General features: G+C 37.0%; 1 long non-coding RNA gene across 1 annotated transcript in view; it reads left to right on the forward strand.

Annotated features, from left to right (window-relative positions):
* Window positions 1-211: 211 nt before the first annotated feature.
* Window positions 212-27992, forward strand: part of LOC311443650 — a 198774-nt gene continuing 170993 nt past the window's right edge. Inside the window, exon 1 of the long non-coding RNA XR_014697379.1 lies at window positions 212-336. This is a non-coding gene — a long non-coding RNA (uncharacterized lncRNA). The remainder of the gene's footprint in view (window positions 337-27992) is intronic.

Here is a 27992-nt window from a genome sequence, read left to right on the forward strand (position 1 = left end):
TTCAGGAAGAAAGCTGAATTTATTGCTGTTGTTTCTCACTTCCCATCGGCAACGCATGGCAGCACCTAGCCTAAAGCTGACCATTATATTTCATTTAAGAAAAAGGTATAGAAAAGAAAAATACATTTTGATGTGTCTGCATTTTGTCTACACTTCAAAGGCACTGCTATTTTATGGCCACTTTTTTTTCTTCCCCAAATCAGATAATGAGGTGATCCCATCAAGACAGAGTAAGGAAGCAGAGCATGGTAGCAGCTGGGGGACAGGAGGTGACAATCAAGTCCTCTGACTTCTCCTCAGTGCCTCTTGCTTTCCTGCAGATAACTGCTGGCAATGGTAAGGTAGTGTTCCCTTCACTAACTAGACTTTTTTTTTTTTTTTTTCCCCCTCTGGTTTCTCACTGTGATTTGCAGAAATTTCTGTGTAGCTGAGCACATCTGAATGCTCCTGGTGTGGACCTCAAGCAAGTTTAGCTCAGACACAGTCTCAAAGTGTACTGTACAGCAAACAGCAAAATGAATCAAAACCAAAGAACCCACTTATAACAAAAAATGTATTTATTTGTTCCTTACCAAGCAAAATCACATCTTAAGCTCTGCTCTCCTTGGGACTGAAGTGCTGCTAGAAAAGAACTAAGTACTATTGTTGTGGTAGAGTAAAAGAGGTTGGGAATGCTGCAACCACAGAAGGGATGAAGAATCAAAGCAAGAAACACCCAGGATATTGTTGTGACATTGTATCTGTGGGGAGATGCAGGAATCTGAAACAGTAGTTGAGAAACAAACTGTTTTGAGAGGAAGATGGGGCAACCACTACACTGGACACACTTTGCTCTGTTATCCGTACCCAGTTTCAGTAACTACAGTGGGGTACTCACAGTGACTTTGGCCCATTTGCATGCATGAATGTATGCATATGTGTTTCACAGAACTACAGCTCAGACAACCAGGATTTTCAATGTCCTCAGGCAGCTGTCAAACCAGGTGAGTCAAAAACAGGTCTGCAGCTTCTTCAGGCAGGAAGAGGGGAGCTAAGTATGTCTTAACTGAAAGTCACTCTTTGCTTGTCACACACAGTGATATATGAAGGCAATCGCTTCAGTGTGCGTTTAATTACAGTATTGTAATTAACAAGTTGCAAGAGCAGATGCAGAGGGTCTTTTCATAGAGCAGACTCTGATAGGCCATGAAAACACCTCAAAAAGAAAAGGGCAGAGCAATGTCACATTGTAATGCAGCTCTTTGTGCCTGGAAAAGGGGGTTAATTAGCTGATTGCTCCACTCTTCATCTTCATTTCTTACGGTGGAGGGAACATGATAGGAAAAAGACTAATTTATCTTCATGAATTTTTAGAATTAGCAAATAGCACCCACTCTTCATTCAGCCTAGCACTGTTGCTGGGCCTGATGCTGGGGCAGGGCCCAGTGAAAAGGGAACAAAAACTCCTCAAAGATCTTCGTTCACCCTGAGGAAAAGGAGAGAGATATGCAGTATTTGAGTGGAGGTCACCATGGCAACTAGAACAGTCCTTCCTATCATTTCTCATCGCGAGAGAGCAGTGACGATTCTGGGTTAATGCTGCATGCGGGGACTTGTAAGTCACCTGTACTTCCTCAGCACCTATTAACCAAGTTCATTTTTCAAAGTATCCCTTAGTTCTTTGTGGCAGCAAATGGCAGCGAGGTTACCCAGATCAGCTCCTTTTCTGCTGTGGGTAACTCTGTGAAGATTTTGAGGGTCAGTCAAGTTCAGAGCTGTTTGACAGGGAAATTGTGTCACTGCCTAATGACAAGCAAGGTGAGGATTTTACACTAGATTAGATGTGGTTTGAAGTCCTTTAAGAAAGCTACGACCTTAGTAGCTGTGGGAAAGGGAGTGTAGCAATGCTCATGTTGCAAAGCATGTCAAACAAATTTTAATAGTTCAGGAACTTTTTTTTTTTTTTTCTTTTGATAAACAAAGAGATATAAACTAATCTTTTTCCTTTGGGGAACTTTATGTTCCTTAATTTATATTATTATTCAAGTTAAGTACTAGGTCCTAGAATTTGTATTTATTGAAGTTATCTATTTAAGGGATTAAAGTGCACAGTCTTTTTAATTGTGCTTGCAGAAGTCAGTACAAATTGCACATTTAATTATTGTGTACTTAAAATCTGATAATCATAGAAAATCAAATACACAGCTTGGTTGATTCAGAAAATATTTTTAATAGGGCACTATTAAATTATAGAGTTAAACATTATTAGATATATTTATTCATGAGAGATAATTTGATATGTAACAAAATAAGCCAATACATGGTGTAACCTCTTGCAGTCTAATTTTCATGGATGAGCTCTTGCATATTTAATATCCTTTGAGGATATATTTTAACCTAGACTAATTACTGCTTTCCTCTTATTTCTGTTCAGTTTGACATAGACATTTGGCTAAAATAATGTAATATTGTTATTACTGAGCAAATTAAGTAAATCTAGCTTATTTAATTTAGAGCCATTGTTTACACTGTAAATGGCCTGATGTACGTTATGTCAACATGCATTGTACACTAAAATAGCTATGGATAGAAGAAAACTAGTATGTTAAAAATAATCTCTGTAAAACAATCTTACATTGTGTGATGAACACCATTAGGAATATTTTCTAATCTTTGAAACTGTTTTATAGTGTCTGTTTCTCATATCATCCTGGTACATTTATAAAGAGGAGCAAAGTAAGAATTTAATGGTGATATAAGTTATTATTACATTATTAAGACAATTAAGCTTAAAAGACTATCAGGATACCTAGGGAGCTTGTCAGAAACTTTCAAGAGAGAATACCTTAGCACAGAGATTTTGTACTTTAAAATAGGTTAATTAATTTAGAGCCTATGTCATGGCTTTGATATATACATTCTGTGTCTAAGAAAATTTTTAATGAGACATGTCTTAATTTTGCTCTCAATGACATCTTTGTAAAATGCACTGGCAGGTCAGGTTACATGTTTATACATTTTGGTATAATGCCAGTAGTGTCAGTTGGTTTAAACAGATCAGCTTTGCTTTGCTTTGCTTGGTTCATCAGTCAAACATCTTGCAACACTTTGCTTTGTTTGCTTTGGGCAAACTTTTGCTTTGTTTTCATCAATTTTTTAGCATACTAAAGTTTTAATAGCTCTTCTTCATATGAGAATAATTTACAAAATTATAAATATGAAAAATAGTTAAAGAGAAAGCTTACATTCATGTAACTTTAATTTGAATTTGATGTTATGGTTATGATAAATACTATAAACTGGAAGTTTTCTAGAATTCAGAGTCATATAGTAATCTGAAAGATAAAATATATTTTAATCACATCATAATTGTTTATTAAAATTTTTCAGGTTTCTTCTTCAGAATTCCTATTAAAATTCCTACGTGTGTATATCATATAATATAAAGGTTACTATATAAAGGTTGGAATTTTGGTCAGTCTTTTATGAATGCTTGTGATATTCAAGGTCCTATAACAAGACACAGACTGAATGAACACTGTACTCTATCAAAATAAGACATGGAGACAGTTTTTGCAAAACCATCAAGTAGTGCTGGAAATGTTTTATGGGCTCATTCAGACCGAAGTGCAATAAGGTCCATGGATTAAGAGAGGAAAAGTGTTTGCTAAGACTGCCATCAGTTGTCCTTGCAAAAATTACGCTAGAGCCAGAAAAGGGAAAAAAAAAAAAAAAAAAAAAAAAAAAAGCTAAATGCTTTTGAATGTAGCCCATCACCTATTTATTATTAATTTATTGTCTGTTAATACAAGATTGGAAAGGTAAGATTGGAAAGGTTTATCCAGGTTTAATTTATGGTGTTTGTGCCTAATTCATAACAAGATATTTAGAATGATTTAGCCTGTTAATGAACAGCTGCCAGTCTTTTTTCAAGCCATATACATTTATCCTATTCAAACTGAAATTTTTGTTTGTGTCAGAAACCTTATAATGACCAGAGATTACTTTTTTTTTTTTTTTTTTTTTTTTTTTTAATAAAAGCAATTCAGCCATTCCAGTGACTAGTTATAAATAACGTTTTTCAAGATCAAACTAGATTAGGAATACATCAAAAAATTTTCCATTGCTCTCCAGATTGCATAGATATTTCTTCTAATAATTAATTTAGATGACTTAATCATCATGCTGCCCTCATGGGGCTTGATAGGAAAATCACCCCCCATCCAGAAGGAACCCCTCTGCTGGGGGCTGTGGCCAGTGGTGTACTGATAGAAATGTCACTGCCACAGGTGAGAGTAACCTAACTAACTATGCTATTTTCACAGATTCAGTCACTGACTTCAGCACTAGTGGAAACCTACTTGATGTGTTAGAAGTTAATTATTTATTCACTTAAATATCCCATAATCATCTGGCTGAAAAAGAGACAGACTTGTCCTGATCTGACACGATTCGTCTGCAGAGGTCGTCTGTGCTCTGAGAGCCAGAAAACCTGCTGAGTGCTCATGTGAACTCAGCCAGCTCAGAACTATGAACTAATATTGATACCAAATATTCTTTTAAATCTATCAGCTAACAAGAAAGTAAAATTGCTTGTAATTCAAAAGGATGGCACTCCCTTTGCAATTGTTTGCTCAACTATTTTTTGACTGGTCTGCTCGATGGACGAATGCGCAAGGAGATGGAAAACTTCATCTTTCAACATGAAAGAATACCAATGCACTGTGAAGAACTGTTTCTAGCTCACTTCACTGTGTTACTTCACATTGCTGCTAATTTCCTAAAACTGGCTACCAGGTCAGCTTCTACTTTGTTTGATGATGCATGCTATGGTATCTGGGAATGCTCAGCAATGTGCTATGGGCATTGAAGGATTTAGGAAACCAAAGTCCCTCTTCTGCAAGGAAATTTAATCACATTGTAATAACATGTAAAAGTTTTGGAAACTTTATATTGCTCTGTTTTCATTACCTCTATGCCTGGTTCAAAGTGCACACGTTATTTCTTCACAGAGTAACTAAGCTGGTAAAATACGTGTTATTCCACATGGATCTTTTGGGACCAGCAATCAGCCATTAATTACAGAGGACCAAAGCATGTTATAGTTCATTTCACTGATACCTTGCATGAAGCAACATCAAAATTCAGAAATATTTCGTAACCTTTTCTTATGGGTATTTGGCACCTGGTTTTATGAATTAGTATACTTAGCAAGTCATTTTTCCTCATATCTACTAAAAATAACAACACGAATTCTAAGAGGTTGTCAACGTATTACGTCCCGAGGGAGAATTTTGCTCTTCTCTCATTTATCTAGGCATGTGTAGAGGCTTTTGACCCATTTAGCATAGATAAATGACCCATGATGTGAAATTTCCCAACAGTTTAATAATGCATTTAACTCAAAGTGACACTTGCTTGCAGCTGCCTTAAAGCAGTTTCCAGGCTATATATGTCTCTTTGAAATGATGTATGACAAGTAGGAAAGCTTCCTTGATAGAACCCCAAATCCCATGGGTGAGTAACAAGAAAATCCTTTTTTAGATTGCCAGCAGCAAATTTATACTTTGCAAGTCTTTATTTAATTTTATCTGTTTTTCAATATCATTTACAGTTATGACCATTAGTCTAAAGCTCACAGTAACTTCTATACAAATTATTTTTCCCTACAGTAATGCACTGTAAAGGCTTTTATTGATCCCATTTTTTTTTTCCACAAAATACCAGAAGTAAAACCCTTGTCTTAGTACTGAAAATGTTTTTGTAATCCTTGTTCTAACTTAGCTGTATCAAAATTCTATTACTTCTCAAACCTGTGTAGTGAAACAGAAAGCTACATTCTGTATCAGCTTAAAATCAAGAAACTTTCTAAACAAAACTGCCATATATACTTGAAGACAAAAGTGTGAATGATAGTTCTTAATTTTTACTTGCATAGTTTTAAAGCAGTTATGATTGAATATAGGGAAAGATCTTTATTAAATCTACTTCTCGTGTAGCGAACAATTTCCCATAATACGTTTCATAATATTAGCAAGATTTTAAAAAGCGAGAAAGAATAGACTTGAGAATTCAGCCAATTTGAAGAAGACAATCAAATTTATTATTTAATAACATTTATTTCTAGTAGTAAAATAGAAGACAAACAATCAATCAAAATCAGATCCTGTATTGTCCTGAGTCATTTAGTGTAGATAAATGATGTAGTGTCCCAGAAGTCTACAAACAGAAAACCAAGTATCTGTCAAAACCAAAAGACACCCCCCCAAAAAAAAAAAAAAAAAAAAGCAAAAACCAACAAACAAACAGATGACACATAAAAACATAACAGGCAAAGACTTATGTCCACAAGGAAAGGTTAATGTGGGTGGAGAGAGAAGAGGGGGAAAAAAAACACCTGAGACAGCCTTGTCTCAGCTAGATGATTAGAACAGAAACACAGAGTTCACAGGATGTTTGTTACCTAGGACTCTGATCATTTTTCTGCTCTGTTGCTTCCTTTTTCCTCCCAGCTTTTATCTGTGTTTTGTTTGTCATCCACGGTGACATTCACCTTGCTTAGTTCCCCTCGCAGGATCCCCAGGCTCATCAAGGCATGGGCTGTTTAGTGATACTTTTTGTTAGGTGTTTGCATGCAGAAAAAACTTTGCCCTGACCCATAATTTGTAATACAGATACAAAATAATGGGGTTTAAAAGTTTACTCCAGCAACCCTAACTGAGCCTGGAAAATGATACTTGATCAGGTATCAGAGAAGAGCTAGTTCCTGTGTTCAGCACAAAGGCTATTCTACTTGCTGCTTTCCTATTCATTGCAGTTTAAGCCCGTCTTCTCTGTTCCATTTTGATGTAAAGTCAAAGAAGTAAGCTTAAATCACAGAGAGTATTTTTGATTTAGAGCTAAACATGGCTCATATTTGATTTCTGCTGGCTACCATGCTGAGAAGCACGTGAAGCAGCCTACCTGAAGTTTATTCAGAGAGGACGGTGCACTCAGAAGCGTGAGCATGGCTGTGTTAGGCTTCTCACACTACCTGTAAAATAATTGGGTACAAATTGCCTAAGCTAACTTTACGTGTCAAACCAAAGTTAGACATCTGTGCCCTTCAGTCTGGGGAAGAGTGTTCCAGAGAGGACTTCGCTAACCCCACTGTTGGCCATGTGTCTCTTCAGTGTGCTGAACCACATTTTGGAGGATCCTGTCTTTTGATACTGACTACAAAAGAATCCTTCTGTCTGACCTGTAACAGATAGCCAAAGTGACTAACATGGCCTAGCAAGGTAGAAAATTCCTACCTCGTTAGAAGCCTCATCCCATTGCCAAAGCAGCTTATTTTATTCAGTGATAGAACAGTGATCGAAGCCGTATTGCCAAAAAAAAAAAAAAAAAAAGAATTTGCTGACACCAAATATGTGTTGACTGGAAGGGCTGGCTGCAGAGACAAACTCTCTCTAGCATAGAAAAAGTCAGCATTACCATTAACAGCACTAGTTGCCAGCTCCCTGTGCTTGGCCACTGTAAGTGGGCTGCATCATGCCTCACCTTTGATACAGAGTGATTCTTCCTAGCTGGGGACAAGAACAGCTTTTACAGTGTGAGCTTGGATAAGCCTGCAAAAAGGGTGAAGCTGCTGGCTACCCTGTAAGAAGATGAGCACAAGAAACAGCAAAAGTGAGGCAGGGAGCCTGTATCAAAGTTAATGAAGAAGGCACAGGGTCTAAGGAAAGGAGGAAATTCTTCTAGGAGTTTGGGTTTGTATGAACTTAGAGAGATCAATTTGCTGCTGAACCATGTGAACTGAGTGACAGAGTTCATTTTGAGAAAGACACACAAACCAAAGCTTGCACAGCTAGTGCCTCAGATCAGAGTGACCTGATGAGCTGCACTCTGCAAGAGCAGAGCTCTGAGGCTGCCACGCACTCGGAGCTCCAGTGGCAGAAGGCAATCTCATCTCGTAACACAGCTGCTTTTCAGAACATTTGTTTAGAAATCCATTCTTAAATTAATTTATTAGAAATAACTTATTTACTAGTAAAAGAGACAGATGCCAATTCATCTTTTTTGAAATAAAGAAAATAAGTGATATTTACACATTTCCTTCCTTTTCATAACCCAGAGACTGAATTTATAAATACAAATGCATTTGAAAGACATTTGTACCATATTTCTCACAAATAATATCTGGTTTTAAATATTTTTGCCTACCACACTTTTTCAAAATATATGAAATCAACCCTCCCCAAAAATATTTTTGCAAGCTTCTTTAAAGTGCAATCCTATTTGTTTTAAGCTCCTTCACCAGTCATCGTTAATAAATAATTATTCAATTTTTGAAACCAAAAAAGATATCTTCATTTAGTATGAATAATGCTAACATACAACGTTATTTGCATAACTACAAAATAAAATACATTCCAAATAGGAATCTTTGTTACTTCTGTTACCAAGGGCTGGAAAAAAAGATATTACTTTTCAAAAATATTGCAAAACATAGTTACAATATTCTGTGACTAAATTGGAATGTAAAATTTATTCATCACCATGCATCCCAAGGCTTTCCAAAACAAAAGTTTTATCTCTGGGACAGAGTGAATTAATCTACTAAAAGTATGTATCTGCTGAAACAGATATTCTTTCCCTACTTTAAAATATTTAGACTTGCTTTATGTTAAAATTAACTAAGATTCTTAATGGAAAAAACATTTTGCCTTTCAGAATGTATGGAGTGTTTTTTACTTCTTAAAAGCTTGAAAAGCATCATCCTCTTTGCAAGTTTTCAAGTGCTTTTCAGTGCTCTAAGGAGAAGGCTCGCTTTCCATTCTTCGTGCCACTTATTTCAATGATCTAATTGAAGGCACAGAAGACTTGAGAATGCAGCCTTTGTATGGTTTACATTTAATAGCCAATTTCCTTTTTCTGAATATATTGTTTTGATTTCAGCTAAACTGATGAGGCGTCAGAATGATTGTACCTCCCTGCAACTTGTGTTATAGGAGCTGCACTGAAAACAGGTGATGTTAGTCATACCTCCTAATAAATCAGAGGCTACACTTGGGTTTCACCACAACTATCTTAGGACAAAAATGCTGGTAGCACAAAATAGCTGAGAAAAGACTGTCTGAAGAATCAGAGCATCAAGGAAATTCCCTGTTCTTGGGGCTGCTTGTTTGGCTTTTACTCAGGCAGTTCCTGAAATCAATACAGTCATTTAGCCAGTGACTGGCCAATCATTTTTCTAAGGAAGTATGAGAAAGAGCCTCAAAGGGGAGGGCCAATGCAAATGAAAAAATGAATTAATGGCCATTGCTATAGACAGCAAAAGAAAGTGCAGTTCTGAGGAAGCTTGAAAGTGTTTAGGTAGATAATAAATGTAAGCAGAATGCAGTTGATTTGTTCCTACCTTGAAAAATGACTAAGTGTCCATTTATATTTGCTCTTGTGTATGTCAAATAATAGGGGATCTGTTCTTACCTGTTTCTGTAGATGAAGTGAGGTTTTTCATCTTCAGGCTGTCAATTTATACTTTCCAGTAGCATTTAAAGATATAACATTATTTTGATTTGCCAACATCTACAGCTCCATAGCTACTCTTCTGGAATAAGGAATGCTTGATTTTTTCTAAGCTATTATGTCAGAATTAATTAGCTTAAATGTTTTGGTAGTTAACATATTGAAGAATTCACAGAGGCAAATCATGTCGGTCCCTGCATGTACATATGTGACCTTGCACAGGGAAAGAGGGACTCTCCTTTTTTATTACACTGTTTGGCAGGGCTTATACACAATCCTAATCATTGCACCTAGAGAGTAAAGGATTATTCAAGGCTAGTTTAAACTGAAATACATGACAAACAAAGTAGGATCAGACACAGGCTGGTGGATATAGTTCCATATGCTATTTAGAAGAGAAGATATACAAAGATAATATAGTGAACTGAATTGCAATGGGAAGGGAGAGAACAAAAGTAAATTGAAATGTCTAAATTTGCCTTGCAGTTTGAATACCTTCTCTTATGAAAAGTCAAACAGCACCGTAAGTGCCCACAAATGCTATAAGGGCAGTGGATTTATATCCTATCAGAGTAAGTGCTTCCTAATACTTGTCTTTCATGAAGAAAAATGATTAAGCAGGGACTCAATATGAATCCTGAATTTCCAGCAATTTTCCTTCTTTTGAAGTAGATACAACCTGCACCCAATATTCTAATGAGTCTTATTTGTAACATCTGATTAGCACTTTTATGGCTGGCTGATTGTGACAGTGTAGGTGCAAGCACTGTGAAGAGATTTGTATCAAGGCTTTCATTAAAAAGGTGAAACTTGCACAGACGTTTTGGTGCTGAGAAAGATAAAGGCATACTGAGATGGGGTCCTACAAATGCCATATTGGCTCAGAGTGGGTTAACAAGGGCCAATTAACCCTGTCTTGCTACAGGCATCAAGTCTAGTGAGAGCTTAGCTCAACTGCCTGCTGAAAAGGAGGACAAAGAAAAAAAAATCTCTGTGGTAGCTGGGGACTGGAAACAGCTGGATGGTTACATGTGTCTCTCATCAGATGGCTGAGCTCTGGGGAGATAGGCTAAATAACCATTAAATAGGAAATAGGCCTTGGGACCAGTCCTTTAAAACATTCACTGGATGACTATATTTTTAGTTTATCTTTGTTTGTTTTATTCTTATTTTTGAACTCTGATTGCTCAGAAGAAGTGGAATTAAAGAATGTTGGAGGAGGGCTGTAATACCCTGTGCTGCATGGAGTGACCAGCAACAACAACAAAAAAAACAAACAAACAAACAAACAAAAAAAAAAAACACAAAAACAGAGGTAACAGAGGTGTATCTTGCTCTGAATGGAGATATTTCACATAAGCCTGTTGATATGAAGCTTGCAGCCTGTTTGTCAGTGATTATGAGATTAAAAAGCATTACTAAATACAGGCTGAAAAATAGTAGCTACTCATAAACCCGTCCTCTCCAGTAGAAAAATGTGTGGGTATGTGATGAATCAGTGTGGGTTCCTAAAACAAAGTGATTTGTATATAATGATAATACAAGTATGAAAACGGGTGAGCCACATGCCCTTTTTTCCTTGACTGAATGTTGATAGTAACTTGAATTCAGTGCTGATAAAAAGAGGGAGATTATAAAGTAAAAAAATGGGAATGAAAATGGGGAAAACAATTTTAAAAATCATTTTGGATCCATGTTGCTTTATCTTTAGGTCTGACCAATGCTTTACATCATGTACCAAAGCCTGAGAACTACAGAATAACTCTTCTCTGTTGTAGTAAAAGAGTCCTGAGGACTTGGCTGGTGGTCTCTGCAATTCTGTAACTGAGCTTTGGGTCGCACTGCATCACTCCCTGGACCAATCCACCACTTCACACTTATCTATGACCTAGGGTTACTGGCAGTGGCCACATCCCCATTGCTGGTATTATGATGGCTGCCCCTCCAAAGAGAGAAAGTGTGGAGGTTAACTGTGTCAGGGCCACGAGGCTGGAAGAAGGTAAGAGTTATTTCAGTTTTTGTTTGTTGTGTTGTGGGATTCCATTCAGTTTAAACTGTATTGTTTTCAATGAAAAAGTTTGCACTTCCACCAGAGCAGAGGGGCTGTCTGTGTAAAATCCTTTATGTTGTGTATACAGTAAATACTACATTTTCCTGGGGGGGGGGGAGGGGATGGGAACAGGACAAGGTGTATATATATATATGTCACTTATTTTCACCTGTGCTTATAAAACTTGATGATATGAATGATAGTGACATGATATTTAAACCAAGTGGGTTTAAAGAAAAGTGTACAGCATGAGTAACTGGAAGTAGAGGATCTCTATTCCTAGTAGTTGAGATGGTCATCCAAATACTCTGTATTCAAAGTGATCTGCAGATTAGGCTACACTATTATTTCAAACTGTAAGCTCAAGTATTTTTTATAGACAGATTGTCAAACATCAGTAAAACAAGCCACTCCCACTTTTTTTTTTTTTTTTTTTTTTTTTAAAGTATGTTTACTTAGCACAGGTATTTTGAGCCTGGGGAGGCCCAAAAGGTATGGAGAGTTCCTAATTGGGCATTTGCCTATAAAAACCATTAACTAAACTAAATGTGGATTGAGCCTTTGAGATTAAATTGCAAGCATGGAGATCAAATCTCCACAGGCAAGTTAAAATCTACCAATTATTTAAAGGGTTTAATTAAGTGCAGATCTTTCTGTAGGCTGATTTAAAAGGGCATAACCTAACATTTGTAGCCAATAAAATGTAAGGAATAAAAGACTACTTTTTCCATTTATTTCTACCATAAAATGTATGCTGTAAACTATCAGGAACATCTGAAGATATTTCACAGGCAGCACCATCTGTCTTCTTGGCAGACTATGCAGGCAGTGTGGGTGGCTTAGTTACTTGCTTATGAATCTATAGCATCACTTGCTTAGTCTGCTAGATGGGGCTGCCCCTATCTTGTTTGGAATGATTTCAAGATCTTTTTGTGTGCATAAAGCTGTTCTCTCGCTTCTTCTTCTTCTTTCTTTTTTTTTTTTCCCTCTCCAACATGCCTGTTCTGTGCACCTGTTTTTTAAAACAAAAAACAACCAAACAAAAAACCAATAACAACAAAAAAAACAAGCTGGCAATTTGCTTAGAGAATGCTTACCTGTAAAGGTAAGTCTCTTGGGTCTCATCAGGAGAATACTTCTTGCACATGTATATTTTTCTATGTAAATGTCTGCCAGTTTTGAAAGTTTATTCACTCACACTATTTTGTAAGTAAAAGGATTACAATAGGAACTAGTACAAAAAAATGTTTCTTCTCCTTTTGTCCCATGGAGAAGCTTCTTCCTGAAAATGCCTGCATGATTGATACTGGGGTGTAATCCAGAACAGTTTTTCATTACTAACTTAAGTTACTAAATTCTTAATTGGTCCAAAAATTCAAGGCAGGCTCAATACTGCTGACTGAAGTAACATATGCATATGGCAGAAAGATTTGTGTGTAAGACTTCACTCAGTGAACCTATAATAGCCTTTGAGGAAAAGAAGTAAACCAAAGAAATACTGTACATCTGTATGTATGTATGCAAGAAGTAAATGTTGTCAGAGATGTAATCTTATTTAATAAATTCACTTCCTAGTCAAACTACAAAATTCTCAGCATGTCTTCAAACTTTCACATATTGTTTTTTTTATAGTATTGTAGTCACTTGGTAACAAAATTTTTGGCTGTTTATCTTGGCTTTGAAAAACAGCCCAAAAGAGTGGATACAACATTATTTATTTATTGATTTGCACATTGAGAAGAACATGAGAGATCTCATGACACTGTTTTACAGACAAAGAACAAATATGTATTTTAAGGCTGGCTGCTGACTTCCAGGTTAGGCAGTGGAACACATTATACTCTAAAGAGTACCAAAACCAGCCTAGAAATTCCTCCCATGCAAGGATTAGAGATAATAAGGTAGAAAAAAATACACAAATTTACTGTTTATTGAAAGGAGGACCAAGAGCAATTAGTAACAAGCAAACAGGGACATGTAGCCTTTGATGTTACCAACGTGTGAGTAAGAGCTAGCAATAACCCCAAATTTTCATATTATCTATCAATGGGAAACTTTATTTATTTGGAAACTAATTAGGAAATGTATTAGGAAATTTCTATTTTAGCTCTTGCTCCTGGTGTGATGTCATTTCATTACTTTTTTTGAGGAAGAAAGTTTTTTTCATGTCACCCAGTAAACATGCACCATGTACATGTGCAAGAGTCTTGGATGCTATTGTGAGAATGTCAGTTATGGTTTAGGTAACTTTTATGCCCTAATATTTTGGGCATTTTTTTATGTACGCATGATTCACTTCTCACCTTGTGCCTTCTAATATGAAAGAAAAGGCTTCTGTTGGCTGCAGTGAGTTTTTTAAACTGTATTGAGAGAGCGTCTTTGTAGTAATGCATATGGGGCTCAATCTCCATCATAGCTGATGAGCTACTAAAGTTGAAAGTTTCTGTGTACCACTTTTAGTTTCAGGGGAAAACACACCTGAAAATTCAGTACTTACCTCTGGAACAAAAGAGGGAAAACCGAATGTTTGTTTCTGTATGTGTCAGTATGTTCAGCTAGATAAAAATAGTGTTAAAAGTTACATGGTACTATAGCAGCAGAAGGAAAACTTGCTTTTTGGCGTGTGTTGTATTTCTCTAAGCTAAACTAATGAAGTAGACTAAAGAGTTTTATTTCTCACCCATGTATTTTTGCTGAGGTGTCTTTCTGTGTTTTTTTTTTTTTTTTTTTTTTTTTTTTTGTGTGTGTTTTGTTTTTATAGAAAAAGTTGAGTTTTGCAACAACAGCTTACTGTCTTTACAAATAAATTACTCCTAAAGTAAGAGCAGAATTTGCTCTTTTCTCAGGAGTGCTTTTCAGTCCTAGTAAATACTCATCAAGAATCTTCTCAATGACAAGAATGTCATAATGATATCTCTCTGTCAAGTACAACCAGAAACAAGTTCCCAGCTGCACCCTAAGGGAAGGAAGATTGAATAAAATCCTCCTCAGATGTCTAGTTACCCACACTGATACAAAGATGATCATCTTGGTAGATAAATTATAATGTTCTCCTAGTCATCCTAGGCATCAGCGCTATCGTGTTATTGTCACTTCACTGAGATACGTAACTCTGTCGAGATACAAATGGCAGTTCAGATGGCAATGACATGCCCTCTACTATCAGCCTCTGTAGATGTTATTCCTTTATTCAGTCAAGCAGAGTTTCTCCTCCACTGGCTAATGCCTGCCCAATCTTGGATTCAGCAGTAGTGTAACATTCAGGCTCTCCTTTCCAGATACTTCCCCCTGTGAAGGAATTGGCAGAGAATGGGCATAGAATTGGCTCCACACCACTGCTTACTAATGATCAGAATAGCTGGCCAGGCATGAAGAGGAATGTCAGCTGCAATAATTTATTTCCTTCCCTGGAGCGGTTGAGGAGCAGCGCAGGCCTACAAGGAGCCGCGATGCCTCCCTGGGCTTTCTGGGGAGCAGGGCAGTGCTCTGAGCGCCCCTTGCTCGCGGCTGTGCCTAAAGGCACAGGCTAGCACTAGCTGAGTTACAGATGCTTTGAGTTGCTGCTTTATATGCAACCCTGACATTCTTTTCATTGCACATACAGTGTTCATCAGGCATTTGAATCTGGATAATGAGAAGAGTGCATAATCCAATTGCAGCTCTTCATTTGAAAGTTTTATTTTCCTCTCATGGCTGATGTCATGGCTCTAGTTATTCCCAGAGATTATCTGATCAGCACCACAGCTCTGCCTTTCATGGGAGGAACTTAGCAGGAATGGGCAGCTCCAGGAAATCAACTTTTTGGCTTTTTTTTTTTTCTTTCCAAGTACAGCCTTTAAAATAAACAACTAAATGTGTGTCATTTCAGAATGGGAGGAAACTGGGCATGTCAACCTGACTAACCACTTCACTTGAAACTAAAATGATCATTAAAATAAAATAAATTGGGGATAGTATCAGTTAAATCAAGTTCCTGCTAACTCCTAATGACTGATTTTAATTTACTGGAAACTTATCCTGACACTGGCATCTGCTGATTGTTAAGTTTCACCTGACAAAGTTAAGACACCAGCTTTCATTCCAACATAACTTTATCCTTTCAGTGTAATTAAAAAAAGTGAGTTAGTCTATCTTGATGCTGTACAGTCTTATTGCTCCTCACTGAGGATATCCATATGGTAAGGGACCTTTTGGTGTAAAGTATCAAATCCAGCCAAGTGCTAAACTCCCACCGAGGCAGGTATTTCTTGGCTCCTATAAATGGCTTGTAGAATATATGGAATAAATCAGGAGTCATCTAGGGGAAGCTCACATCCTTCCAACTTAAGACTTTTTGAAAACTTAAGTGGTACCTTCAATTCCTTTAATCAGAGCATATATGAAGATGCACCTTTGATGAAAATATACATCATTTACCACACAGGCCATGTCAAAGTCAAAGGAAATTGTTCCTGCAAATGTAAGAGTGAGTCTGAGTTCATAAGGTAACAGAATATTTATTAGAACACATTCTGGTAGACATTCATCTAGTTCTTCCTCCTGGTCTTCTGCTGATTAATTAACAATAGTATACAACCTTGCCTAATCTGGATTATTTTTTTTCCAAGAACTGTTTTTTGTCTTGACTGTCCACTGAATAGTCCCTGCCTGTTCTTCTAGTGCCTCTAACTTCTCTTAGCAGTGAGAAACATATTCTTTGAACCACACTTCTTGAGAGTCTGGGATATTTTAAACCACTCCCACCCTCTAAAGGAATCCTTGAATTAGTAAGTATTGGTTTGGGAGAAGACTGAGGGCTGAGGAGAAGAGCCTAGATTTGACTGATTTGTTTTTAATTATCTCTGCCAGAAGCTTTTACTTTATATTCACTTCCTTACATATAGAGCCAAGGCCATTATGATTCCTGGTTATTACAAATACACAAGTCACCATACTGATAATGGTTATGTACTTTATTTTCTTCAGCAGATCTATTTAAATTTATCGTGTGTGTTCAGTGGTCTTGCTTATTCCTTTGCCTTTTTTTGTCATGTGTTGCTTCAGCAAACCCTTATCCACAGAGAGCTGACTTCTGGGTGCTGAACGGAGTTCCTTATCTTTCAACTTCTGGGAAAAGTGATAGTTCTTAAACTTGTCAACAGACGCAAAAAGAAAGATGAATGGGAAGGAAGTTTTTAGTATCTTAAAATTGAAGAACATTAAGAAACAACAGTCCAGAGCTGTTCCACCTGAAGGTGGTGAAGCACTACAAAACGTAGTATGGAAACCCCTGAAGTAGAGAGTGAAGAGACTGCGGACCACCTTATTCCATCAGGAGCTATTTAAATTTTCCTATGAACACTTCACTGTCCAGCACAGATTTAAAAAAAAAAATGCTGTTAGCTCCCAGAATACAGGAAAAGCTGCCTAATCTATCACAATAAGACAGTTAATCACCTTTGACAACATATGTTTATAGCTGAAATGAAGCATTCACTACTTAGAAGCATTTGACACTGCTATATTGCGCTGCTATTAGCACTGTTATTTGAGTCCATGTATAGGCAGACATTTCTACATTTCTTAAAGATTCAGAAATCATCAGATTCAGCAGAAACTTCAAAGCCACTTAAAATGCAGTGAGTTTAGGATGTTTTTGACAGAACCAAATGGAATCCTTATAGGCCATGAATTAAAAATCCTGTGCAAGATGAATGGGTTCATGTAGCATAGAAGTCAGCACTTGAGACCAAGCAAAGTATGTTGATATTGTTTTCCAAAAGCTTAATAAGTTTGTATCGAGTTAGAACAGATCAATCAGTTTAGCTAGTTCCTTTTCTGCTGATTTTACTGCAATCAGAGCTGAAACCTGGAACTTGCAAAACCGAGCTTTTTGTTTAGTGCAAGAATCTAGCAGGTGCTGGGAGGGATTACAGCTACTCTGGTTCTCTTCACTTGCTTAGCTGAGGCTTAGCCTTAACTAGGAGTTTAATTGGGATTTCTGTATTTCTAAAGAAATGAACTCAAAGCCAAGACACATAGTCAAATATTCCTTTTCTGTGTGGTTAAGCTGCTGAATTTTGAATTATTTTCTGTTCAGATGCATAGTTTTGGTAGGATGCCACAACCTTGAACAGCCTGATTTGGTAGCTTGCGTGCTTTCCTAAGACCAAGAGCTTTGAATGACCTCTCTTGGTTAAGCAGTGTGTTTACCTTGGTGCTTTTGCAATTAAGCAGAACTGTGCAAAGGCTGCTCCTGCTCTTGGTTCTCTGGAGAAGGAGGAGGAATAGAGAGAAGGAAAGAGATCCAGGTACCTTTATTCAGGAGCAATTTCTGTGCTCTGGATCCTAGATAGATTCAAGCAACTCCCTAAAGCCTTTAATAAAGTCTTCAGTGCTTAGGGTTATCCTTTGGGTTTTTCCAGGTATCTAAAGTTTGTTCTGGTTGTCATGGATAGTGCTCTAAGTTTTCTGTCATCCTGTGTCCAGTGCCTGTGAGCTGAGGCATTTAAATCTCTACTCCATTCCAGGAGTCAGGGACTAAACTGTGGATACTGTGAGGCCTGACGTGAAGGACCTTCAGTTCTCACTCAGATCTTATGATATATGGGCAGTGATTCAAGAGACCTGATGTTGCAAAATCAATCAGTAACTTCCAGTGTGGTATGCTGTAGCGAGGTGGGGGTTGGTTTGTTCTCCCACGTGCCTGGTGACAGGACGAGGGGGAATGGGCTTAAGTTGAGCCAGGGGAGAACTTCTTAGGAAGAACTTCTTTACTGAAAGGGTTGTGAGGCATTGGAACAGGCTGCCCAGGGAAGTGGTGGAGTCACCATCCCTGGAAGTCTTCAAAAGACGTTTAGATGTAGAGCTTAGGGATATGGTTTAGTGGGGACTGCTAGCGTTAGGTGAGAGGTTGGACTCGATGATCCTGAGGTCTCTTCCAACCTAGAAATTCTGTGATTCTGTGATTCTGTATTTTTCAGTGTACTATTCTCTTTTAATGCATTGTGCCTCAGAACTATGAAGAAGGGCTGGATGAAGAATTGTGAGGGTGACTGTTAAGCTCTGAAGGTAGCTCTTCCTATGATGAAACCTCCTCCAGCACATTTATCAGATGTTTAAAACAGATATATAAAAAATAAGGGTGGAATAGAATAGAACATTGACCAAAACACTCAAAGTGTAACTGTATACAAGACAAATGAGATAGAAATAGTTCAACAAAGGTGTGAAAATACTGGTGTTTTTAAAATCTCCTAATAACATTGACTGAGGTATCCTGGAAAGGCTACCATTGCTGACTGGATTTCTGCTCTAACACAAGGCTATTAGGGTATAGGTCCACCATAAAGTGAGTAATGCTAGACTTAGGACTAAGTAATACATCAGGTATGATTGATAATAAATGTGAATGGAAAACTGAGAACCAGTAAATATAATTTTATTAGATCAAATGTGAAGACAGGAATGAAAATTAAAGGTAGAAATCTAAGAACATTAATCTTGAGAGAGTCAGACCCTACTATATATGAGTCTAGTCAAACTGGGATGAAATAGTAGAGGCAGCTAACTCAGAAGGAAATGATAGGTGCTTAAGGTGAAATATCCCAAGCAGACAGGCCAAGACAGGGGCTGATCCAACAATACATGTTTAGAATGGGGAAATTCAGATGATAAACAGAACCTTCTTTCCCTTGGGTCCATCTTTGAGACAAGCACATTATTGCTCTTCATAAGCATCCAAAGACTGTGATGCTTATTGACCCCAATTAAACCTTCCTCTGGTTCAGCAACCACTAGATAGTGGAATTTACATTCCCTTGTCAAAACACCAAGGTATTGGCAAAATGCAGCAGCAGAACTTTAGCTGAGCAGCTTCAGGGAAGGAATGGAAAGTGAGTGACACAGATGATTAATGAGCCTATTAAAGCTGAAAGTCTGACACTGTAAAGATAAGCTGGCAGTGAAAATGACTCCTACCGTATATGTATCAAGGGCATCAGAAAGAATACCCTCCATATAATAGCTACCCACCATCATTAGTGGCAGGACATACATATCTAGCGTGTGTTGCCTTATTGCTAGTTAGTCTTCTCAAGTATTTTGAGGTGAAGGGCCTTGAGCAATAGCATGAAGTCTCAGCCAAGTTGGTAGAGGCTTTTTGAGGTCTTATTTAAAAGGACACCCACACATCAGGCAGGAGGAAGCAGATCAAACAAAACATGGCAGGTGACAAAGAAAAACAAACAAATGTGAATTTTAACTGTGTAGTGGCAGAGCAGGAAGCATAAGAAAGTGGAGGGAAGGGTCTGCTGTGGGGGAGAAAATGGTTAAGTCTGTGCTGACCTCAGGGCTTGTACTGCAATTGTGTTAGAAATTGTATGTTTGTGTGTGACAGTGGTGGACTGAGACGAGGACATCTCTGCCTCTGACTTCCTGTAAAACCCATTACCTCACATAAATACTCAATGCGTCTTTCTATACAGGATTTTCTAACAGGATTATGCTCTTGTGCTATACACATGTATGCATATTGAGTCCAATGTTCCTGGAAAGCGTCAGATGTACTACTGTTGCACGGCACAGATGGCCTGTGCATGCGCACTCAGTCTGATGCATTCAGAATCCATCAGAGTTAGTGGAAGCATGCAGGCCATCTGTGCAGCATGTATATAAAAATACAATGCTTACTTTCTGAAGTTTCAGAGTTGCTACATAAGTGCTGTGGAGCCATGCTGTACAGAGTCACTGGAAACGTGTCTGGGATTTCTGGACTGTTAGCAGCTATGGGAGGTGCTCTGTTATCTTAGGAAATTGTGCAGAATCTTTGAACTTCACCCAAACAAAATTCCTGAATGCAAATGCAAAAATCATATATTCTAGATATTTTTTCAAGCTATAGTTAAAAAAAAAAAAAAAGAAAAAGAAATAAAAAAGAAAGAAAAACAAAACAAAAAAAAAACAACACTGTGGCAGTTATCTTGTATATTTTGTGCCACCTTTCCTTAACATGTTGATTTCACGTATCCGTCTCCAAAACACATATATTACTTTCATGCCTTCTCCTTCCTCTGCTGTGCCTATTTAGACAATACAACTATTATTTCCAATTACTCAGGAAAGTGGATCTGGAAGTTTCATCCAGGAGATATGTAGAAGCATTTCAATACGAGCATTAAGTACTACATTTTCATTTTGTACAAGTAGGTGGAACAAAAGGATTCTTAGCCTGTGAATTTGGTGCTGGGTATTGTCATCAGAAAGCACGCTCTTCTGCAGTATTGTAGAATGTGTGCTTGCCAGAGCTGCTGCCTGAATGCGTGATTTGTTCCTGCTATAATGTTAACTTTTATTGTCACAGTTTACAAATATATCCATCCTCTTCCAGCCTGTCACTTTTGTTATTTCCTTTAACCCTCAGAAGAGAAAAACATCCAATTGTTTGAGTAGGTCCCCATGGTAATCTTCAGTTGGCAGTGCTGTTACATGCTGCTTCTCCTGAGGACTAAAATACATAAAGAACTATGTCCTCAAAAATTATCTGATAAGTCTGGCAGATGTAGCCCAAATGGAGAGGAGTTATTATATCATAAAACGGTCCATTAGACTGATCCTAACTAGCATAAAATTTCAAGAGGAATAACCTTAAGATAGATTTTTTTTTTTTTTCCTGCAGTAATGCAACAGCATTATTAATGTGATGATGATAGATCACCAATAACTTCCACGGTTCTTTGGAATACCTAATACAATGAAAAGATAGTATAATTAGGTGTGGGTAAGAGTAGAGATGCATTGCAGTTTCATAACTTCTCCTTTTCTCCTTTTTTTTGTTGTTGTTGTTGTCTTTAAACCTTGCTTGTCAGAGGCACTATAAAAGAAATGCCCAACAAAACAGCTCCAAAATGCTATATTTTGTTTGATACTTCTTCCCCTGCAATTTCATCCTGCCGAAACACAAAATCCCCTAAGATTTTTTTTTCTTTTTTTTTTTTTTTAACTTTGTGATTTGACCACCCAATCACAAAAGTTAACTCTTGAGAAATTACAGGAATTAAAAGACAGTGGCTGCGTGGCACTCCTATTTAAGGTAGGCCCTCTGCAAAGGGCAGACTGCATTAAAGGAAAAGCTCTGAGTCTCGTTATGTTTATTGAGACACAAAACAGAGTAATGCAGAGTACGTTATATTATATTTATATTAAATCTATACTTTGCTTATCTTCCACCACTAGATAAGCATTAAGGGAAGCAATGCATCTTCACCATGTCATACTCCTGATTTTTCTGCATGGAGTGACGCTTGCCTTGTGCTATTCAGCAAAAACAAAAGCACAGCACCAGTGAACTAGACATCCTTGCTTAGCAAGAATAAGATTAATAGATATATTATTCCAGATTTTCTTGTTTTGTTTATTTTTTTTGTTTATTTTTTGTTTATTTCAAATCTGGACATTGAAAATCTATGTTGCTGTGATAGTAGTATTCTGAATGCAATAAAAAGTTTTTTTTTAATTGTTTTAATTTAATATGTGAGTACAAAATATTCAGCTTCGTGCTGCTTCCATATAAAGACACTAAATTTATATTAATTTGATCTAATCTAGGATTATGGATTACATAAAGACATAAAACCCAAGCCATCCAGTATACAAATGTGCTAAAACACATGATTAATAAAAAATATTTTGACTTTTATACTCCTTTGGTTTCTGTGCAAATGCACAGTATTTATTTTATATGTATATAAAAGAAATCTTGTTTTAGAAAGTAGTAGCTATTTCACAGCAGTACTACAATATAACAATTCAGATTTAATGAAACATTTAAAATATGCTATTACCAATATTGTTTCATTATACACTTTCTTGTACACTGTTTTCATGCTTAAGTGACCTCTAAATTGGACTATTGCAAATCACTACTAATGGGTTTGCAATGAAATACTCAATATGAGTTTCTATTGGGACAAAATGTAGTTGAGAAGGTACTCTTGTCTGTATTATACTTTACAAAGCCCTTTGTATATGCATAGTTTCTTAGAGACCCAGCTCCATTTCTGAGTAGCAAACAAAGAAAGGTGACAACAGAGGGGTAGGGGAATTGGGATATTCATTTCATGAAGAGATTCAATTTGGCTTTCTGCTGATGGATAAAAGATAAAACAGATTAGAGGTTTCCTTGGCAAATATTGTAGCTATTCTTAAAAGTTTAATGATGACTGTAATCTGCATTACTAGCACATTATATCCATAGAAGTGAATGTATCCCATGGTTTGCTATAAACATCATACCGTAATACTGGGGAGAAAAATTCCATTGTTTTCCACAAAGAAAAATACCACTTTCAAGTTACTGCAATTTAAACATTCAGTCACTGACAACTTGGAGGTGCAATATAATGTTTTATTGTAATTTATTAGCCTTCCTCTTAGAAATTGTAGCAAAACTCTGACTCAAATGCACTCTGGCAATGCACTGAAATGTCTTGGCATAAGCTCTGAGTTTCTGACAAATTGTATAAAACAAATGGTATATACAGCCATTAAAATTGTACAACGGGATATCTCATCAACTTTCATTCCCAAAGAACAACTGGCCCTTTTGTGTTTTCATAAAGAAAAAGAGGCCTTAGGAGGAAGCTCTAGTTGCTTCCAAGCAGATCCCTTGCCCCTGAGCTGGAAGGTTGCAGTTAGTCTTGCCTTTCTTAACATCTGACCAAAATTGTTATTCAAGTGCAATGAAAGAAAGAAAAGGTGCATTTAACAACCATGCAGAGGCTGTAGCCTCCTCTCTTTCTTCTTGTCTACTTCTCCTTCCCCACACAAAAGCAGCAGCAAAACCAGTGTACTCTGCATCAGCTGAATCGGTGCTACTGACAGACGTATTTAGGTCGGCAGGAACTTTGGTGCAGTAATGCAAGGAAAAGTCACACCGCTTCTGATGATCACAACAGCAAATTTTAATTATCAGGATAGTCTAGTGCCCTGGTAAACCTGAATTCACCAGCCCATGGGAATGCATGCTGCCCAGAATAAGCAAGCAGTAATTCCTTGAACTGAGTGGAAATACACCATGAATTATTGTTGCTGTCACTGTAAGTTTATAAAGCATTTTACAAAGACATAGTAAGACATATTCCCTTACTCAAAGATCTTATAATCTGATATGAGATAAAAACAAGGCAAGACAAGAAGCAACAGTTCAGGAGAGATCACTGATTATAAATAAAGGGTAGAAATAATTGTCTGAAGAAATGTTTCAGTACGGAATTCAAAGGAAGAGAGAGGGTGCCTGCATACAAGATCAGAGGGATAGTTCCAAGCACACACGTCTGAAAAGCAAGAGAATGAGATTGCAGGATTGGAAAGCACAAAGGGACAAGAAGCAGGAAGGAACATGACAGTGCAGAACTACTAGAGGCAAAATTACACACAGCCCTGCAGCCACTGGAAAGTGTAGCTCTACTGGATGTTAGCGAAACAACCACAACAGCAATTCCTAAAACCAGGAATGAGGACGGTTTAAATTAGAGGAGTTTCCATGATGAATTAAGTGAAGGATGATTCAAACATAGAGCATAAGAGAAATATTTTTCAATATTATGTGGAGGTACATTTATGAAATAGACATGATTTCATGTGCAGCTCTGGTCAGCCCACACATGTAGTGTATTTAGAAATAAAAACTCTGAGGTAAACATTCTGATGGTTCCACTTGCTGACCTGAAAAAAAAGCACCACTAAAAATTAAACCACATTTCTGTGTTCTGGGTCTATCAGAACAAATGAGGAAAAACTCTTTCCTTGGTCAGAAGCTGAAAGTCCACCACCAAGCTGCTGTTAATAATCAGAATGTAGTGAGGAACCTTTATTTTCCTCCCCCAGTGGAGGTGAATAAATCTGAAAGGAAACAGAAGCCAGTATCTGCTGGTGTCAGGTTAACTACAGAAATTTGACTAAATAATTAACTGGTCTCTTACCACAGAAGCTACATAGGATAATATACAGTGAGTATGCTACTGGCAATATTTTATAAATGAAGCTGCTGTTCACCTTGATAGAACAATACGTAAAGAATGGTCAGGACTAGTTTCTCACATGCCCAGAATGTCACAAGTTTTTTTTCATGTAGGCATTTTCTGGCAGGTATTTCTGATGATTTTGTGAGATTTTTTTTTAAATTAATTCTGTATCTGTTCTGTATGGATATTAGAATGGAAGTATAGAGTAGCATTTGTGATAGGGTTGTACACAGGAAAATTTTACTAGAATGTTGTATGTTAGCAGAGGTGGTTACTGAATATATCTTTGGTTTATGTAACACTGAACAAATTCAGACTACAGTAGAAACAGACCTCCTGCTCTTTCTGAAATGGCTGAAGAGAAATCCTCTTTTCTGCTGATTTGTAGCCATCCTTCAGCGATTATTTCAATCTACCTCACTCCCTACTAAAAATTAAAAGGTAAACATGAACTCTTCCTGTGACTAGTAAATTTATTCTGTCAAGAGCTACTATTTACCTGAGGCAAGATTCACAGTTCTATTTTTTCATGTTAAATGTAAACATTAAATATTATTCTTACATACTATCTGGCCATACATAATTTACAGCATTTGAAATCCCGTTCTCCACCTGAAGGAGAACGCAAAGTCCTCTCCCCCTGTGGATGTTTCAGTGTGTTGTTGAAGATTTGCATTCTGTAAAATACTTACTGAGTTGTTGCAGGAAGACATAAAATTTCTGAATTTTCATCAGTTCAGAAAGCAAAGTTTATATCAAAGTGTCAAAACACTGTGTTCTTTTATTTCTGATCAACACAGTTCCCCTACTTTTGATCATGGCAAAAACTGAACATGGCAGACATAGAAGGAATTCTGGGAACTATTAACAGCTAAGCTTTTTTGGATTAACAGATTTCAAAAAATACTTCCATATCTTTTGATCAGAAATGAAGAGTTGTTGAAAGATAACAACTGTTACACTCGCTCCTATTTGGCAAAGGAGTTGTCTTGTTTTGTGGCAAAGCAGCATGTTATAAAACAACTAGTCAAAACTGTTACATTGATTCGGGAGCTGACAGCATTTCTGTTCATTTCTTATCAATGACCTTGTCTGAAGGAAAAACATGGTATATTCCTGATAATGTTTACCCAAGAGGTAAGAAACATTTGCAGGAATCAGATGTAAATTGTATAAAATCTCAGCCTACACAGGCATTAAATTCCATACTATCTGCTGTTAACAAAGAGCCGATCCTGAAAGGAGCACATCTTTATTAGTACTTACAATGCATGAAGAATAATTTTGGTAATTTCTTAGTGCATTGACTTTATGACTGTACAAATCTGAAATGAGAGTGGGTGTGTATGTGTATGAATGAGCAGTATGGCACAGGAAGGCTTTTAGTGAAAGCACAGTTGGCACAAAGGGTTTGCAAAGGCAGCTGGAAATCATCAGCTAAAAATTACTCCTGTGAGTCGCAGGGGAGTAAGAACAGGCTGACAAACCTGCAGTTGTGGCACAGCAGCCCTGAAGTGACTTTCAGTTACATGAAAAGTTTTAGCTAGACCAAAATTAATACTCAGCTCTCTCCAGTATCAAACTGATTGTGTAATTGCTAGGACATCCTTTCTCCCCTCCCTGCTGCCTTCATGAAAAAACAAAAAAGATCCATGTTAAGTGTGAAAAATCAAGCTTGTACAGACAGAACAATCAGACATATTTTATGCAGAGTAACCATCTCTGTCTTTATATGCAATTTAATGCAAGCATAAACTTTGAGAGGTTTCTTATGAAACTTCACAACTTAATATGCACGAGAAATTCAAGTGTAGAGGAAGAGATTTACTTACTGGGTCCAGACTCTTATCTCTCCTACATCTAGACTGAAATGGCTACAAGGAACTCTCAAAACTTAAGAGGAAGTGATAAAGAATGACTGCTGAGACAAAGGAGTGGAAAAGTCTCTTCAAATATTTTTCCTTCAGGGCAAGTTTGAGTAAATAACCCAATTTTTATCCTGACTCTTTAGAATGAGTACAGAGAACGCAAATACTGTTATATATTAGATATAAAGAGGATTCAAAGATGTGTAGCTCTCTCCTACTTCACTGTTAAGATTGCCCACACTAATTATAAGCTAGACTCTCATACCAAAACTCAAAACCAAATGGAATTTTCCTCCTTTGTTGTAAACAGAAAATTCAGTGACAGGCTGGTTAAGGGGTATGAACTTCTCAGATGCCCTTCTGTGTGATAGGGCTCAGTTTGCGTTCTGAGCAAGGTATAGCTGTGACCCGGGGTGAATTTCTGGCTGGAGCTACAAAGAGTGCTTCCAACTGAGTTGTCTCTTAAGCTTTTTGTGTCTGTTTGCACCCAGAACTCAGACTGATACTCAGAAGAATATGAATCCTTTCCAGTTAAAGTAAAAGAATCTCTAAATGAAAATATCTACTTTTTCCTAATTTCTAGCAAGAACTTTTGTTCCCCTTAGAGCATTTCTGCAATATCAAATACTGTTTTATAAAATCAGTTAAGGGATTCTTCATACTCATATAAAAAAAAAAAAATTAAAAAATACTGATGCTGGCAAAACATGAAAAATCATTATATCAATTTCTTACAGCCTGATTTTGTTATTTACTGTTATTCAGAAAACATACAGTAACTTTTTAAGGTATAGCCACAATTATAGAAGATAGACAAGGGAGGATGGTGTAATAGAGTGGAACCTTCTGATTTACTAAGTGCTGTAAAATATTTTATCATACCTCTATAAAACCACAAGCAAGCCTTTGCTTTAAAATTTAACCTTCTCCAAGCGTTTTCCAACTCCATTCATTTATTCATTTTATTTATTTCCTGGTCCATGTATGCAATGAAACAGTGTTGACATATTTTAACATGACTCACCTGTTCTGAAAACTACTGTAGTCCATACATCTTTCTGCAGTCTGGTTATACAGCCTCAGTTTAGTGTTCCTAAGTGATGAATTCATCCTTGCATTCTCCTGGTTATTTGGGAAAGTAGAATAGCTTAAAACAGCTAAACAACATGTCCATAATCATATCAAATCCAGCTTAGGCTGGAATTGTTACTAGAATCAATCAAAGCAATGTCATTAAAAAAAAAAAAAAAAAAGAAAAGTAGTAAATAGTTATTTATGGAACTCTCGTTCTGCCAGATAATGTCTGGAATTACCGTTATTCCATATTTATTATTTTGCAGTAATCATAAAAGATGAAAATTAAATCAACATTATTTTTCCCAAAATATAATCTCTGCTTCAAGGCATCTCGATGGCCAGCAAGGCAAACTATTCCTATATCTTCTTTCATACCCACCTTCCCAAGCACAGATAGAAAAATGTGGAAAAAGAGGTGAACAGTGACTGAAGTAGACTATATAACAAATGTGCACTGTAGACCTTCTGACTTAGTCATCTATGTCTCTGTAATAACACGCCTATTGA

Source organism: Aythya ferina (genome assembly GCF_964211825.1).
Source record: "Aythya ferina genome assembly, chromosome: 12".
NCBI lineage: Eukaryota > Metazoa > Chordata > Aves > Anseriformes > Anatidae > Aythya > Aythya ferina.